Source organism: Leptonychotes weddellii, chromosome 5 (genome assembly GCF_054177405.1).
Source record: "Leptonychotes weddellii isolate Sample4059 chromosome 5, ASM5417740v2, whole genome shotgun sequence".
NCBI classification, from domain to species: Eukaryota; Metazoa; Chordata; class Mammalia; order Carnivora; family Phocidae; genus Leptonychotes; species Leptonychotes weddellii.
Window position 1 is genome coordinate 105,842,631 of NC_138373.1, and position 17,358 is coordinate 105,859,988.

Consider the following 17,358-nt stretch of genomic DNA (forward strand, 5'->3'; position numbering starts at 1 on the left):
TTCTCTTTTATGTGAAGTACTTCTGATAACATAAAAGATTCATAGTTTGGTTATGGTCCTATTGATTATCTTTATAACCATAACTTCAAATGATGTACTCAATTCTGTATTATGTAGAGTTGATTCCCCCTACTAGCAATAATTAAAATAGTGTATTTCTACTTTCTCCCTTTCTCTTGACCATCTGATTTTCATGGATTATGGACTGATTACTTCCTCTAGTAATTTCCTTTATACTTTTGTTACTTGCTTTAGCAGGTTAAAAATAGTTTTTGATACTCTAACTACAAAAGTTGCTCACATCAGCTTATTTATATTAACTCCTGTTTGCTTTTCTACCCCCTCATCCCCACGCTGATCTTTGGTTACATACTCATAGTTCTTAACACTTACCTTCTGCCCTGTAATCATAATTCCTGCAACAACTTTAGCTTTTTTTCTTGCACTGAAATGGATTTAGCACTCACAGCTAATCCTTTTACCTCATTTTCTCTGTTTATCTCTTGGCTGGCTAGAGTTTATGTCTAATAGTGTTTTTGAAATGGATTCATAGGAATGCAATTCCCTGAATTTGGCATGCTGGAAATGTTTGTCTGTTGCCTTTAGCCTGGTAAAACAGTTTGATTTAGTACAAAGTATTTGGGTCTCACTTTTCTTCTCCCAGAGGACTTTAGAGATTTCTTCACTGTCTTTTGGTGGTGTAGTCTGGAGGCAACCTGAATAGTTTTTTCCCCTCAGTAAATGTGTTGATAGTTTTGCCTGAATGCCCAATGACCCTTTCTTTGTCTTCGAAGATAAGGAATTTTATTAGGCCAGTTCTCAGCATTGGTCTTTTTTAATTTAACTTAATTTTATTTATTTATTTGAGAGAAGAGAGAGAGAATGTGAACGAGCAGGAGCAGGGGGTGAGGGCAGAGGGAGTGGGAGAAGCAGGCTCCCAGCTGAGCAGGGAGCCCAATTTAGGGCTCAGTCCCAGGACCCGGAGATTATGACCTGAGCTGAAGGCAGCTGCTTAACCGACTGAGCCACCCAGGCGCCCCAGCGTTGATCTTTCTGAATCACTTTTTCCTTTCAACCTATAGATTAAAGTTTTCTACTTTTAATTTTAATTTTTAACTGTGGTAAAATACCCACAACATAGAATTTACCATAGAAACCACTTTCGCTCTACAGTTCACTGGTTTGAAGTATTTTCACTGGTAGTTGTGCAACCAATGTCCAGAACTTGTTCATCTTGCAAAACTGAAACTCTATACCCACTAAACAGCTCCTGGTTTCCCCCTCCCACCAGCCAGATTCCAGTTTTCTTCTCTTTTTAAGGATCGCTGTCTTCAATTATGTTTTCCTTTTGTGGAGCAGAAAGTATACATATGGCAGATCTGGTTACAAACAAGGTGTTCTTGATTTTGCTCTTCTGAGTATATCATGTCCCTTAGAGAAGTACGTTGTCAGCTCTGCCCATGAGCTGTCACTATGGGACACACTGTGTCAGCATCCTCCCTCGATCTGATTCTAGTCAAGTGCCAGCTATCATTGCAGTGGCTCATTATTTTACTGATCTGATCTAATTAACCACTGCCATTCCCTTTGGCCCAGTGTAGGAAGTGTGAATGGAAGGCAGGAGGGATGAATTTTTATTAAGGGCACCAGAAAATGGCTTTAATAGAATGACTCAGGCCTTGACTATTTTTGGGATGACAAATCCTGGTTCTTTGGAGGTTGATTTAATTTTTGGAAACGCTAAAATGTCACTAGGCACTGTATGTGAAGGATTAGGCCAGAACCGGAGTGGCATTTGCAGTAGAAGGAGGCCCAGCACGTGGGGCGGTGGCTCAGTGTGAATAAAAGGGCTTGTTAGAGGCTGTATCCTCAGGGCAGGCTGTGACTGGCCGAGGGCCCGGGTCAGGACACCCAGGGCCTCTTGGCTTTCTAGGTAGGGCTTTGCTCTCCATCTCCTCCAGGACCCACCCCACAGAACACAGACACACAGCGAGTTGGATGCTTCAGTTTAATCATGCTGGGCTGCAAGCATGTTTAAGGCTTTGAGTCCAGGGACCCCATTCTTTTCAGCTTCTCAGACTGCAACTACATTGAGTTTTGCAGCCAAGTTTTTCAGATTTTTGTCCCATTCAGCTACATCTAGAGGGAAGCAGAGGTGAGAATGAGGTTCATAGGCTCCAGGCACCAGCCCCACCCTGTCCATCCCCCTCAACTCTGTCTTCTGCTTTCCAACCTCGCCCAACCCCTGGAGGGCCTTGCACAGAAGTTGGAGGGATGGAGGGAGGTTAGATTCATAGATTCACCAAAGGCTGAGGGACATGCCCCTTCCCCACCTGGGCAGGCTCTGCAGTGAGAAGGCTGGGGCTTAGACCGCAGGGGCAATCTAGTATCAGGCAACCATGTGGTTTGAGTGTGGATGAGAAATTGGGAGACATTTAAAGGCACAAATGGAGACATTTGAAGGAGGAAAGGTTCAAGGGGAGGGGAGGGGCTGTGGTGGTTGCAGGTGTCCTGTGTGGGGTGGAGTCAGGTGTTCCTGCCCACCTCCTGCCCCTGGATGATGGATGGTGAGTATTCCTGTTCCCACAAGGCTTTGCCTTGGGATGCACTCACCCTCATAAAGACGTCCTCTAAACTGAAGTCTTTTATGCATTGCTTTTTTTGCTCTTTCTAAGCCATGTCCTGTGACCAAGAGACTTTTGTTTGTCAGGGATTCTAATTTTGGAGCAGAACAATCACAGTAGCAGAAAAGTCACATCACTTTCAAGAAAACTCCCACCTCCCCCTCCCACCCCTCACCAGACATTGTCCCGATACAAATTCCTCAAGTGAAGAAGTTTTGCTGAGGGGCCCAGCTTCTTTCTTATAGGAAGGTCCTCTTATAGGAGGGTCAGGAAAGAAACCACGCAGGCAGCAAAATCCTCCGTGGCAGAAGCTCCGTGTGTGGGTGCGGTGTGCACCCCCGTTTGTGCCTTTGTGCTCAGGTGAATGAATATGTGTTTCTCCCCGGGCTCGTCTCTGTGGGTGGAAGCGTCATGGAGGCCTGCCACCAGAGACTTCTCTGGGTTGTTATCTGGCATAGAGACAGAGACTTACTCAGTGGGTTTAGCTCTTCTGGACTTGGGGTGGCACCATGTGGCTCCTGGGCTGGCTCTTGGGGTGAAGCAGGTTTTGCAGCAGATGTAGTCCCTTCAGGTTCAGCTACAAACGCACCAATTGGTTGATTTTAGCAAAGTCAAAGTGTTTTTTATTTTTGGAACGAGTGGCAGGGCCCTGGGTTACCTAATATGTGCTGGGTGCCAGGACCCAGAAGTGATAAGATTTCTACACACAAGTGCCTGTTATGGACTGAATGTTCTCCCCCTCCAAATTCATATATTGAAATCCTAACCCCTCGATATGATGGTCCTAGGGTGTGGGGCCTGGGAGGTGATGAGGTCATGAGGGTGGAGCGCTCATGAATGGGGTTAGTGCCCTTATAAAAGAGACTCCATGGCTCTTTCTGCCATGTGAGGATATAATGAAAAGTTAGCAGTCTGTCACCAGGAAGAGGGTCCTTACTAGAACTCAAGCATGCTGGCACCTTGATCTTGGACCTCCAGCCTCCAGAACTGTGAGAAATAAATTTCTGTTGTTTAAGCTATCCAGTCTATGGTGATTTGTTGTACAGCCCAGATGGACTAAGACAGTGCCTCTTGGAAGGTGGGCAGGGTTGGGCACTTCTAATGGGTAGGGTTGGGGAGAGATTTGGGCTAGGATATTTAGGTGGAATCAGAGAGCATGTCAGAGAGAAGCTGGGTCTTGAAGGGCAGGATTTTGGCAGGAGGGATATTCTAAAGGAGCTTCGTTGCAGGTAGGAAGTCAGTCAGCCAGGACTCAGGGCGAGGAATGTATGGGACAGGTGTGGGGAATGCAAACCAGTTCAATTTAGCTGATGTGGGCGGTACATGAAGGAGAAGCATGGAAAACAGGGTTAGAAATGATGTCTGAGGCTGAATAGTGGGCACCTTGCTAAGGAGTCGGGAGTGTGCAGGTGAAGGTATTAATACCACATGGGAAATTTCCCTTATCATTTAACCTCATCTTTTTCTCCCTTTTATTCACAACTTTCCCATTCTTGCTATTGATTTTGCCTGCCTGGGTTGTTCCATTTCATCCTTAGGCTTGTCCCACCCCAATCCATTATCACCAAGAGCAGGACACAATCCCGCCCCCTCCTTCCTCTCCCAGTCTCTACCCCCATCCCCTGCTGTCAGCCTCTCCCCTTGAAGGCAGGGACAGGAGGGAGGGAAGGACTCACTGGCCGCAGCCCCCGGGGTGGGATCAGAGGAGGCACTTTCTGCAGCGGAAGAAAGAGGCGACAGTGAGGACTGAACCTGACCCCTGTGAGCCCTCCTACCTCCCACTCCTTAGCCTCAGCTCTCAGGGGCATTTGTGGACACAGGGAGACCCATTTCCCTATTGGTTAAATGTGCCCTTCTGCCTCATTGGTAGATCCACCAGGGCCGTCTGTCTGGTGTTTAACCCCTCCTACAGCTATTTGAAGCAGATTCTCCTGGGAGAAGTGTAACATTCTCTGAGAACTGCCCTCCCCGACATTACCCCTGGCCTGTGAGGGTGTCCTGAGATCCCCGCTGGGGAACCAGCTGTGGTTGGAGGGGCTCAGGCTCTTCTGTGGCAGAAGGGGACAGTGCACGGGCCATGGGCCATGCCTGAATGATTTCTGGGATTGGATCCCAGCCCTCATTCTCTTTATTCTTTCAACACGATGTTTAGCTCTCTGCTAAGTGAAAGGGATTCAGTGATGAGGAAGTGGAAAGACCCCGCCCTGACCCAGCGTCCATTCCAGTACATAATTCTCAAGTCATGGTGTGATGGTGCTGGAAGGGCAAGTCCAGCGTGGTGTGATAAGGGGTCTAATTTTTCCTCCATGTTCTTTTTTGAAGAATTGATATCTAAACTGAGATTTGACAGATGAGAAAGCGTTGGACAGGTGACATTCAGGGTTGGCTGGGGGAAGGGGACAGGGAGAGGAAAAGAGTTCCAGGCAGAGGGAAGAGCAAGAAGGAAGGTCCCAGTGTTCGCGGAGCAGCAGGGCTGTCCTGGCCTGAATAGTGCCTTTTTGGCTCTTTTCAGGAAGAGGCATCCTGAGAGACAAGGCCACTGGCAGGCCATTCCACTTAGCAAGTGGAGTGTGGGCTAAATTTTAGCCTCCACTACTCCCTGCCTGGCACCCTTGTGCTGGGGACAACCTGCCCAGCTATATTCGGTGGCCCAGAAGCCCTGCAAGAAGGCCAATGTGGTTAGAGCATAGTGGGTAAAGGATGGTGTGTGAGGGGATGAGCCGGGAGACCAGGCACGGCCAGGGGATTCCTGCTCCCCGACCAATGGGGTAAAGAGGCTACGTGTGGAGAACTGGGGGGAGGAGTTACTTGCAGAGGCAGGAGGAACCAGGACAGCACTGGGAGAGAAAGAGAGGAATGAAGAGTGGAGATAAGCCTGGGACTGTCAGGGTTTGGGTGGGGTGCAGGGGGAGGGCCATACTCACTGGCATAGACCAAGGCTCCAGCCAGAGCTGCCAGGAAGAGGAGAGCCGAGAATCTCATGCTGTGGGATGAGAAGTAAGTATAACCACAGAAACCTCAGAGGGTCCGGGAATACCAGTGCTGATACTGCTGGGCCCTTTTAAGGATTCCAGGGGCCAATGGGAATCAAGTTTGGGGGTGTGTGACTTCCGTGTCCTCCTCCTCTTCTTCCCGAAACTGTCACTCGCTAAGTCAACAAGGGCTAGCTGGGGCTGGCTGATGCCTGGCATCCTTGCTGGGAGGTCCTTTCCTGACTGACTTCCAGCCATCCCTTTCCTCCCTCTTTTCTTCTTCATCCCACTCGCTCTATGGTTTCAATCTCTGGGATCTCAGGGACCAGAGGCAGAACAAGTTTTGTTTGGGGAGATCCTGGAATGTGTCTGTTGAGGGTATTGGTAGGACTGGCATCACCCCAGGAGGAGGTTGGGGGTTTGGAAGATCATGTTGTCTACCCCTTGCCTTGATCTGCACAGGACTTAGTGCAGAGGCTTGAAGGTTTCCCCACACTAAGTGAGTTTCCTTCCCTGGGAGGCCACACTCAGAACATTTGGGGACTGAGTTCATGGCTCCTTTCTCCTCTTGAGGGGATGGCTTTGGAGGCATGAATGACTTCTCTCGAGTTGTCTCCTGCTCTTGAAGTTATTATCTATCCCCTAGGAGGAACTCCCCAAACGCCACATGGGCCCCTGTCAATGTCTATCTTCAGGTCCAACCGATGGGAGCCCACATTTCTGAGAGGATCTTCTGATTACAGGACCATGGTAGTTCACTGAAGTTGGAACTTGGTTCTCCCTTCAAATAGGGGAGCTGATCCATGGTGTCAACAATCAAGAAAAGCAGATAGTTCTCTTTGACTTGGGATTTCTTCCTTCCTTGAGCTGGGATTCAAGAGGCCCAGACCTTGAGTTCTGGGTTTGTCATATACATAGGGCAGTACACTGTTATATACTGAAAGACTTTCGGGTTTTCCTTTGTCATCTAGGAGTTATGGCTCCTATGTAGAGGACAGTGATGGAGATTAAGATAATACACGGCAAAGCATTTTCTAGCCAATAAATTTCTATGCAGATGTGTGGGATACTTGTAGTTTGCAGAGGGCTCATCTTTCTGGGTAGGTTTGGCTCAGGCTGGTGTTAAATGCTAAATAGAATGGAATCATGGAGAAACAGGAGCCATTTGGGGGGCTGGTGAGAAGAGAATAGGGTCCTGGATACCAGTTTGTGATTCTCCATTTGCTTGGTGTTGGCTTTCACCAGGCCCCAGGTTGTTCTCCAGGCTTTTCTGCCTCAAGGCTACTCTGGAGATTGGTGTGGAAAGGGGGTATCAGGAAGTTTATAACATGACGGTGCTTGGCTGCCTGGGTTCAGAGCATTAGTCTCCTCATTAGATAAAGGAAGAGAAAACTGATCAGGTGGGACATTACAAGCATGAGGAGTGGGTCCTTTTGGGCTATCCTTAACCCACATTTCACCCATCCTTAACCTCCAGGTAAGATGACCGTCACATTCAGGAAGCTGATCTGCTCCAGACATGGTGAGTGGGAACAGGGTTAAATTAACTGCTCGCCCACTACCTCCCTGTGTGATTTGATATTTAAGATTTATATGGCATCTAATGGTGGCCAGTAGGTGAAGAAGAGGGATGCATTGAATTAATGGAGGAATAGGACTTGGCATTGACTGCCCGCCTAAGGGTCCAGGCCTGGGAGCCTTGAAGGTGGTGGTGGCCTTAACTTGGTGGGGAGATCTTGAAGGTCAGGAGAGAGTTTTGACTACATCAGTGCCCTGGGTTGTGTGTGCATGTGTGTGTGTGTCCGTGTATACACCATAGTAGGAGAGGCTCTGGCTCTAGATCCCAAACAGTCTCCATGAGCACATCAAAAAATCCAGCAGGAGCAAACCATGATATTTACACAAGTTTTCTAAGAGGAAATTAGAACTTTGGCATCAACACTAGAGCTGTCACAGAGCAGGGTCTTTCCAAATGTCACTGCTCAGCCCTTTTCTTCTCCTAATCCTCCCCTTGGCCTCATGAATTAAAGAGGCAGGTATTGACATAAATGGGAGTGAGACATTTGTTACAGAAAAACATTTTTTTTAACTTATTTATTCGACAGAGAGTGAGCACAGGTAGGGGGAGTGGCAGGCAGAGGCAGAGGGAGAAGCAGGCTCCCCACTGAGCAGGGAGCCCAATGTGGGACTCGATCCCTGGACTCCAGGATCACGACCTGAGCAGAAGGCAGATGCTTTAATGACTGAGTTTGTAACAGGGCCCAGGTGAAATATTACCCCAAATTATAGGGCCTGGAAAAGAATTGGATACAGATATTAAAGAAAAGAGATACACCTCATGTATCTAGGTGAAGAGCTGTCTTCCGTGATGTCTCGTCTCCTAGGGTATCTGACCGCCATGATGACCCTGTCAGTTGCCCATGTGTCTTTTCTCATGTTCTGGTTATTCTCTATTCATCGTTCTTTGCTCCCCTCCCTGCCTCAGATTTATTCTCTGCCCATCTCTGCACTGGGCTGGAAGGATGACCTTTGTTGGGTACATCAACTGGGCTCTCTTGTCCTCTAGTGTCTACTTGAGTTTGGCCAATGGGAGACACCAGTGGGAGGTCAGAATGGGAAGAGAGAGAGGTCGAGGCATTTGTTCCTTCTGTTCTCTCCCTGCTTTCGCAAGTGTAGCAGGTAGGTGCCTTGGTAGGTAGACTTCTAAGATGGTTCCCAAAGATCCTCACCTCCTGGTATTCATTCCCTTGTGTAACACTCTCTGCCAAGCATGGACTGGACCTAGTGATTTGCTTCTGACAAATAGAAAATGGCAAAAGTTATAGGATGTCATTTCTGAGATTAGGTTATAAAAGACCATGACCTCTGTCTTGCTTATACACGCGCGCACACACACACACACACACACACTCTCTCTCTCTCCCTCTGGGTCTTCTCAGCTTTTTCACCCTGATGAAGTGAGCTGCCATGGCATGAGCTGCTCTGTGGAGAGGCCCACGTGGGAAGCATAGCCTGCAGCTGGGGAGAAACAAAGGCCCTCAGTCCAACAGTCTATGAGAAACTAAATCTTACCAACAATCATGTGATTGAGTCTGGAAGTGGATCCTTCTGTAGTTGAGTCTTGAGGTGACTGCAGTCTTGATGATATCTTCATCATGCCTTGTCAGAGACTCTGAGCAGAGGACCAGCTAAGCTACAGTTAGACTCCTGGTCCACAGCAATTGTGAGGTAAGAAGTGATGTTATTTGAAGCTGTTAGGTTTTGGAATAATTTGTATGAAGCCATAGAGAATTAGTGCAACATGGAGTAGCAATGGCTGTGTTCTTCCATGACAGTTGCTTCTGCCTGGTGGAACTGGTTCCACAGCTCCATCTCCTAACTGGTGTCAGGGAATGCCATTTCCTCACCCTGCTGCTTCACTGCTAGGAATGGTAATGCCTTTCTGCTGTCATGAGTACTTACTTGCACCTCTGTAAATTTTTTTTTTTTCATTAAAAAGTCTCTTAAAAAGGCCTTTCTGAGTGTGCCATCTGTTTTCCGCCGGGACCCTGACTGATACACCCCACCCTGTCTGACCCATGCTGAATGTCTTTTCCTTGTTCCCCTCCTCCTGGGTGTTAAACCCCGTCCTGGGGTTAGAGGGTTGGCAGACACTCCAAAGGAGGAAGTGACACAGCCTCTTGAGGTAGATAGCTCACATATTTAAGACACAGACATAAGCTGTACTTACGAGGTGTATGTTACCCTGACTGCTGTGGTTCACGTGGCTGGTCTTCTCTGCCAAGCTCTTATGTGCTTGCCCAAACTGCCATACTCCACTGATGCCCCTGATCATTCATCTTACCAATGGGGGAGGTATGAAGACAAAGCAATAGAGTGGACTTTTTTTAAAGACTCTTTCTGATTCTACTTATTTAACAAACATACGGCATGTAATATGTGCCAAGCAAGCACTGTTCTCAGAGCTTTATAAATTTTAATCTCATTTAATCCTCAGAACCAACCAATGAGATAGATACTATTAATGCTCTCACTTTACAGATGATGAAACTAAGGCAAAGGCAGGGTAAGGGAATGGCCCATGATCACACAGCTGGTATGGGGCATGGCTGGTTTCAAACATGGGCTTTTTGTCTCCAGAATCTGTGCTATCAACCACAAGTCCATGCTTGAATATTAAAATCTATTTTATATTAAACATTAGGCCTCCATAACATTAAGTTTCTCTAGTCTTAACTAATCAGTACCTGTGTTAATCAGGGCTCTCTAGGGAAAACAGAGCTAATTGTGTGTGTATATGTATTTATTTATTATTTTAAGGAATTGGCTAATATGATTATGGAGGCTGGCAAGTCCAACATCTGTAGTTCATGTCTGAAGGCTGTCTGCTGGCAGAATTCCCTCTTGCTCAGGGAAGGTCAGCCTTTTGTTGTAGCCAGGCTTCAACTGATTACATGAGGCCCACCCATATTCTGAAGGGCAATCTGCTTAACTCAAGGTCCACTGATTTAAATATTAATCTCATCCAAACCCTCCTCACAGAAACATCTGGAATAATGTTTGACCATATATCTGAGCACTGTGGCCCAGTCAAGTTGACACATAAAATGAACCATTACAATATCCTTCAACATTTTGATTTTGGAAGGTTTAGTGAGCATCAGGTAGGGCCTAGAGGGAAAAAAATACATGTCGTGTGCAACTTCAGGAAGCTTTTTCCAGACCTTAATGTGAAGGACTCTTTTTTTTTTTTTCCCCTGTTCCTGGTTTCACAGGTGAAGTGGTGAGCTCCAGGGAGCCACAGAATAAGTCCATAAAGAACAAAGAGCCAGCCCTGTTGCCTATGGTCTAAGCAAAAAGAATTCCCATGGCTCCCATGTGATCCAGCTACTTCCCTTGGCAATGACCAGATAGGGATTGAAGTGAAAGGCCAGGGTTAAGGGTCGCAAATTTCAATGACTACAGGAGTCAGGCAGGTAACATAAATGAGCCAGGCAGGCCAGATGTAAGGCAGACAACAGTGCAATGATAAATGGTGTGTCCCTCTACCTTAGGGCTAGGGAATCAGGAGGAAGTGGTAGAGCTGGAACAAACTGGGGTGTGCCTGTGCTTTCTAAAATGGTCAGCTGCCCCTCCCTGGAGCTGATCGTTGCCAGACATTCAACCTCTTCAAGGGAAACTGGAGATCTGGATTTTCATGCGAAATCTCCTGATTTTATTTATTTCTTTTTCTTCTTCTTTTTTTAATGTTGTATTTTTACTTCTTATTTTGAAATAACTTCAGACTTACAGGGAATTTGCAAAAATAGTACAGAGTCTTCACATACTCTTCCTAGGTCCACTGGGGACTGGAGTCCCCAAATGTTAACATTTAATCATGCTTGCTTCATCAATCTTTGTGTCTCTTTCTCGTGTTTTCCTGAACTTTTTGAGAATCAGAGCTGAATTTTTAGTAGACCTGACAGAAGACCCCTTCAGAGCTAAGTGTTCACTTCATGACTGTTTCCATGATGGCAGATTCTGCTCCTTGTGGGCTAATTTTATCTTTGGAAACAACAGTTAATTGACCAGCCAGGATTTGGTGAAGTTTTCTTTTTCTGCAAAGAGTGCTTCCAAATATGTCAAATCTCCCTTTCCCATTTTTTAGTGACATATTGAGCAGATTCCACATTTTTTAGTGTCTTTCGGTTATTAAGAGTCCTTCCAGTTTAAAACTTTACCTCCTTTTTTCCACCCCAGCAGACACTTAACTGGAGAGACATGAAAGGGGAAGGGGTCCAGTTTTGAATCTCAGGGAGGTGGGACAGGGCAGGCAGAGATCTTCTGAGGAAACTGGTCACTGTTAATAGAGGGCGAAGTCCTCATTTTCTGGCTTGGTCTCCATTCATCTGCTCCTCTGAGGACTTCCACTGATGCAAGGTATAATGGTCTCCAGGTGGAGGGTGCTCAGCTTCACCCTGGCTCTTGCCATTGCTGAGGAACCCCTCAACAAATGGCAGTTCCCTTGGGCCCTGCCCGTGGCCCATAGCACATTGCTCTCACCAGGTGCTGCCTCCTTTCTTCTGGCCTGGAACCCCCCTGGGCAGACTCTTGGCCCTTGACCACTCTTCTAAATGCATTCATGAGAGCAAAGGGAAATTTCAAGTTCTCTTCCTTGCCCTCCAAAGGCTTCGGGAGACTGAGGTGGGAGTGTCTTCTTGCATCTCTTCTATGGCCTACCATGGAAAACTTCCTGCCTCTACAAGTTTCAGATGACAAGCAGGCACATTTCGTTGTTCACTCTGCCCTGTGGTAGAAATTGCCACAGGGACACCAACATTCATTCTGATCATCTTCCTACTGGACATTTCCCAACCTTTGCAGTTAAGTGTGGCTGTGAGACCGAGTTCTTGCCAACGATGTATATCACTTGCTGGTGTAGCCCAGACAAACCTCCAAGCAATCTGTTGCATGCTCCTTCCACTCTTCTGCAGTTGCAATCGTGATGAAGATGACAGGTATTGAAGATGACAGGTACTGGAAGATGGCAGAACAATTGCCAGGCTGAATCCTAAATAATTACATGGAGAAGACTGACTACTGCCCCATTCCCTCAAATCTGATACATGAGAAAGATACAAACTTCTACTGTGTTTGAGCCACTATACTTTGGGTTATTGTTTATAGTAGTGTAGCCTTCCCTAACTAATATATTCTTGCTACCTGGGGACACAAGCTCTCCCCAAAGCTGTCCTACTGTGATCCAGTCTGGGAAGCTCCAGGTCAGTCTAGAGCGAGCATCCATCCATAAAGGGTGATACCAGTCTCCTCTTAACTAGAACCTGCTGTCTATGAGTGATTCCCACAGCCCCTTACTTGACTTGAAGGATGGTGGGGGCATCTCCCTCCCTTCTTTCATGGGGACATTCAAGAAAAAGCTCTTTGGTAGGAGCACTGCATTCCCCACAGAGCCAGGGACCCTGATGATTCCATTTTTCTCCTATCCGCAGGGCAGGGAATGCTAGTCCTGGGGCTGATTGGGGTTGGGTGGCTTTTCCAACTCTTGATAAGTCCCAAGGTGGTGAAATGCTCCAGGTGTCAGAAGTTCTCCATGGAATGTAGGGTATTAGTGGCCTGTGGTTTCCAGCTGTGCACCCTAGTGCCAATTCCACGGCTGTGGAAAAAGTCTCACTCAACGGGACACCTGGGTGGCTCAGTCATTTAAGCGTCTGCCTTTGGCTCAGGTCATGATCCCAGAGTCCTGGGATCGAGGCCCGTATCAGGCTCCTTGCTCAGCGGGGAGCCTGCTTCTCCCTCTGCCTGCCTCTCTCACTCTCTCATTCTCTCTGACAAATAAATAAATAAAATATTAAAAAAAAAAGTCTCACTCCACATTCTGACGCATAACAAAATGTCATTGGTCAGGGAAAGCAAGGAGTAAGAGGGCAACCAGTTGGGAATTGAGGCTCAGCCCCTGCAGACATGGGTGAGGGGGTGGGTAAGAACTTTATGGGGCCTGTGCTCTCTGAGAAGGCTCAGTCTGGAAGCTGTGGTTCAGGGTGAAGGACCAGGGTGCTCACTGATGCCTCATGGGGGGCTCCCCCATCCTGTGGGCACCTGACTATGCTTTTCACGTCACCTCTCTTTAAGGAAAACACACACATACTCTAAGTCTGATGCTTTCAGTTTAATAATGTTTTTTTTTAATGTAATTAATTATTATTTATTTTTTTATTTTTTAGGTTTTATGCTACTGTCTTAAAGCCTGTTGCTTCTGGGCATCATTTCTTAGTTTCTCATTACAGTTTTGGCCCCAGGTTCGGTTTATCCTTAATATCATGGATGACATCATATCGGATAGCTATAGAAAAATGAGAAAAGGAGGTGGAAAGACAGAGGGAGAGAGAGTTGAGGATGGAGAGGGAAGAGTGGGGGGAAGAGAATATGAATGCTTCCCAGGCACCAGTCCCCCCCTGTCCATCCCCCTCAACTCCATCTTCTACTTTCCAACTTCACCCAGTGCCTGGAGGGCCTTGCACAGAAGTTGGAGGGATGGAGGTTAGATTTCCCAGAGGCTGAAGGACCTGCCCCTTTCCCACCTAGGCAGGGTCTGCAGTGGGAAGGCTTAGACCCCTGGGCAATCTGGTATCAGGCAACGATGGTGGTTTGAATGTGGGTGAGAAATTGGAGACACTTGAGGGAACAGCAGGAGGGAAGTGAGGGTGGGACATGATGAAAACTTGTGAACAACCCCTCCCCGCCACGTCCTCTTCCTCCTGCTATTCAAGACAAACTTTCCTATCTTTCGGGTTCACCCGCTCCACTTCCGGACAGGGATGCCCTTTTCCTCCCCTAGGCTCTGTCTTTCTCCAGCACACGATTGATTTTCTCTTTCAGAAAGTCTCTCCTGTCCCTGGCTCCTAGAGGTCGGTATCCCAGCCCCACTTCCCCGGGATCCCTCTTCTACTTCTCTTCTTTCCTGCACTCACACCCCTGCATTAACCCTCCCACCCAGGGCTGGAGCGGGGAGGAGAGAGGAAGGACTCATGGTTCACCGATCCCGGGACAGAGGCAGCCTCTGGGTCATTGGCAAGGGAGGGCAGAGTGGCCTTGTCAAGTCAGGGGCAGTGGGTAAGCCAGATCCAACAGGGGCTGCCTGAAGCTCCCAGACCTCTAATCACAGGAGGGTGGGTGTGGACAGATGGGAGAGAAACCTCTGCCACACTGGGTCCACCAGAAAGGCTTTGTAATATCTAAACCAAAGCCCTCTCTCTGTTATCCTCCCCACGGACCTAGGCGACTCCTAACAGCCCTATGAGAACGGAAGCATTTTCTGACTTTCTTCCATACCTTGTTAGATGCCCGAGTTTCATAATTAAGATGGAAGGGGCATGATCTGGTTGTAGTGATGGGACAGGACGGGTTCTGATTATTGCATGACGTGAGGCCCCCAGCCCTCCATTCCTTCATTCTTTCCACAACAGGAATGAGGCACATATCAAGCACCAGATATTGTGTTAGAAGTTGAGGATATAGCTTCAAGGAAGCTAGTCTTTGCTTGGGGAAGCTGACAGTCTGTGGGGGATTTGGAGGAATTAACGAAATTACGTGAACAATGACTCCATTACAGGGTGATGGTGGTAGGAAGGACGCATACAGGAGGCAGTGAGATGGATAGTAGGGACCGAGACTGTTCTGGGGCTTCAGTAAGGTCAGTAAGGCTGCTCTGAGGAAATCAGTCCATTGCTGTGGAGAGGTGAAGGGGCAAGCATTTGAAGATCCGATAGGAGGGGGTTGATGGCTGGGGGGTGAGTGGGTGGTAAAAGAATGGGGTGGGGGATGGGCAGGCAGCCGTGTAAGAGTCCGGGCATGTGGGAAATGTCGGCTCATTGGGGGAGAAAAAGAATGCCCTCGTGGCTGGAGGAGATGGGGCAAACCTCAGGTGGGCACCAGAGGATGCCTGGCTTCCTTTGATCAGTGGGCACGGGCCCTTGTGTGGAGAACCTAGTGGGAGGCAGGAGAGGGCTACAGAGACACTCGGGAGAACTGCCTCTGTGGAGGAGGGGAAGGGAGGAATGAGGGCAGGGCCCGTCTTACGGGGGCTGTAAGGATGGGTGCAGGGGAAGGGCCATATTCAAGGGCACAGACCAGGGCCCTAGCCAGAGCGGCCAGGAAGAGAAGCCGTGAACCTCAGGCTTCCATGTGCCGGAGTAGGTACACCACAGAATCCTCAGAAGTCCTGGCATGAGTGGGAGGAGACATCACACCCTGGAAGAGAAAGCATGTCCCTCCTAGTCCACAGGGCTGCGGGTGGAGTTCTCTTCCACCGTTTCGTAGCTGACTGATTTGGGGCATGTCTCGTGGTCTCTGACTCTGTCTCAGCAGTGTGCAGAATCATCACAAGTTCGATGGGAAAAGCTCAGGGTAGACAGACAGGGAGAGGCTCCTCCCTGAGCTCTGGATGTGCCCACCTCACCTCCTCAGGAACCCGTTCCGTACAGCACCCCCTGCTCTCTCCTGCTTGGTTCACTGTGATCTCCTCTTGGCTTTCTCTTTTCAACATACAGACATCTTAAAAATAAACAAACAAAATGTGTATGTTATTCCTTTCTAGCTTCTTTCCAACCCTTTTACAAGCCAGCTTTTGAAAAAACTACCTCGCTATCCTGGTTTTACTCGATGTTCCTCATGCCCTGAATTGTTCCCACCACCATCCCTGGGACAGAAACAGTCCTTGCCAAGGTGCTCAAATACAGTCTCCACTTCGCAGCCTGTGGGCCTGTGATGCTGCTAACTCCTTACCCTTTTCAATGCCGGGATGCTCTCTCGCTCTTCCTCCCCTCCCCTCCCACCCTCTCTTTTTGGGCCACCCTTCACCCCTGCCCCCTTGACTCACCTCTCCTTGTCCCTTCACTGTTCTCCAGTGTTCTATTCTTATCCCTTGCCTCCTTTCCTTACATCCACTCTGTGTGACTCATTCTTGGAGCCACACTTACTACTCCCACCTCTTCATTCCAGCCTTGACCCATTGCCTGAACGTGAACACCCACCCAGGAGATAGTGAAACCTATCAAACAGAGCTCTGGGCCGGGTGCTTTTACAGGCTCCTTGTGCTTCCCCCTCTCTCTGCATCAGTCGGCCTATCCCCGGGGTTGTCTGCTCAGGGCAAGTTCTCCTGAGCCAGACTTTGAGCTGTGTGGTGTGGGGGCCATGTTTAATTTGTCTATGCACCACCCCCAACCTGAATCAAGATGCCTAACACAGTAAGACGGCAGTATTTTTTTTTTTTTTAATGGAGTGAGAATAAATGTGTGGAGCTACATGCTTTCAGAATTGGGGCTGAAGGCATGTGGAGCTGGTAGACTATGCTTAGATTAATCTTTTGGAAACTGGGAATTTCACTTATCTACCCAGCCACTTGATGTACACTTCGCTGGATTATCGATGGGGTTTTTTTTTTTTTTTTAAGATTTTATTTTTATTTTGAGAGAGAGAGAGAATGAGAGACAGAGAGCATGAGAGAGAGGAGGGTCAGAGGGAGAAGCAGACTCCCCGCTGAGCAGGGAGCCCGATGCGGGACTCGATCCTGGGACTCCAGGATCATGACCTGAGCCGAAGGCAGTTGCTTAACCAACTGAGCCACCCAGGCGCCCCTCGATGGGGTTTATTAAGTGAACCTAGCCCGATAGCTCCCTCTGTCTTGCAAGGTGGGCTTGTGCCTGCAGTGTAAAAATCTGGTGATTTAGGCATAGAAGCTTCCTTGAGTTTGGAAAGAGACCTGGCATGTTCTCAAAGGTGTGGAGAGTCTCGTTGGGGCTCCATGGTGAAGAGGGCTGGCACTGGGCCCCGAATTCCTAAGTGGTCCATGGTGGGACTCCCCAGGAAGGGCGCTGGGGACAGGTTAAGAAATGGGGAATATTTTGCTTGAGAGAGAATGTTGCTACTATGTTTAACTGATGGCTCCCAGCAGGGTCTTCAGAAGGAAGGGTCAGCTAGTTCCTGTCGTTCAGGGTGGGAATAAAGTTGGGAGTCAGGGGGTAAATCAAATCTCATATCAAAGGTTGCAGGGAGGCCGTTGTGAGGAGGAGCAGGGAGAATTCAGAGGAAGGTAGGGTGGGGGTTTCCAGTCCTTCTGCAGGGACTGGGCACTGGCATCAAAGAGGTAAGTGTGGCAGGGTTTCTACCCTGTGGAGCTCACCGTCCAGGCTTGGTAATAAAGTTAAACTAAGGAATCTGATATTAATATGGCCTATAGTGAGGAGAACCAAGAAGAGGAAAAAACA

At 48.1% G+C, this 17,358-nt stretch overlaps 1 non-coding gene across 2 annotated transcripts; it reads right to left on the reverse strand.

The window, feature by feature from the left end:
- Positions 1-2,000: 2,000 nt before the first annotated feature.
- Positions 2,001-5,640, reverse strand: LOC115937457 (uncharacterized). Of its 2 annotated transcripts, XR_014145108.1 has the most exons (4): positions 5,549-5,640; positions 3,097-3,201; positions 2,614-2,682; positions 2,001-2,139 (listed from the first exon to the last, which is right to left on the reverse strand). It is a non-coding gene; the product is annotated as an uncharacterized LOC115937457 (transcript). The 2 variants fall into 2 exon arrangements; XR_014145107.1 differs by lacking the exon at positions 5,549-5,640 and having other exon boundaries at positions 3,097-3,229.
- Between the last annotated feature and the right edge of the window lie 11,718 nt (positions 5,641-17,358).